Genomic DNA, 1,062 nt, shown 5'->3' with positions numbered 1-1,062 from the left:
TCGATGCCTCGGCCCTTGGCCGACCATGTCACGCATGACATGCAGCGACTGCTTCGAACCTTGAGCAGCGCTCAGTGGGTTACATGCCACTCCAAGATCAGCTCGCGAGCAACGCTGGGGCCTCCTGTCCAATACACCGTTTGTCTCTACCAACTCGGACATTCCAATGTCCAGCACGTTGACCGTCTCGGTCCAGTGCTCTCGCTCATAGCGCTTTTGTCTCCTAGCAGAGGTGGGTTCATGACTCACCAAAGCTCCACCAGAAGACGTGAAGGTAGCGCCCAAGGTCTTTGACTCCAACCAATCCATGGCTCATGGTGTTCCAGCCATGCCATTCCTAGGATGAGGTCATACCTTGACTCCAAGTCTTAGACTTGACAGCGTTACACGCTATCAAAATCAAGGAACTTGATTCCGAGGTCTACAGGGACCTTCGGAACCTTGACATGTCCCCGTCGCTAGGCGAACAGTGACGATGTCACCCAACCGCGCATTCAGCGCCTCAGCATACAGCTGACTTCCTTCCATCGTGGAGAGTCGAGCATAATAGCCCGACGCCTCGAAATTGATGAGGATCTTCTATGGCTTCTCGAAACCCTTTGCGGTCGCCTCCACGACCAGCAAGCCCGGCTTGCATACACATTTCGTGTTCAAGAGCACGGAGCTATTCAGGGCTGGGACCTGCTGACCTCTACCTCCCTGTGGCTCAGCAGATCTCAGTTCTTCCCCAGTAGGTCGCCCCGCGCCTACTGGGTGGTGTCGTTTCCTCGCGACGAACCAGACTGGTAGACATCGGGGCGATGGTTCGAAGAACCTTGACGCGCCTTGCGTAGGGGGCAACTGTTTCGAAGGTGACGGGTGTCCCCACAGACAAAACATCGTCGTGTGTTTGTGTGCTACCCGGCAGCTTGGAGCCCTGCATCCTCGTCCTCAGCATAGCTGAGATCCATGGGCACAGGCCCGCTCGACGAGCTGCTGAAGTGTGCATTCCAACCAAGTCGTGCCGACTTGAAATGGAATTCGACATTCAATGCCACATTCACCGCCTCTTCAAGTGAACAT

This window comes from Plasmopara halstedii (genome assembly GCF_900000015.1).
Source record: "Plasmopara halstedii genome assembly, contig: Scaffold_2904, whole genome shotgun sequence".
Classification (NCBI taxonomy): domain Eukaryota; phylum Oomycota; class Peronosporomycetes; order Peronosporales; family Peronosporaceae; genus Plasmopara; species Plasmopara halstedii.
This window is presented reverse-complemented; position numbering follows the sequence as displayed.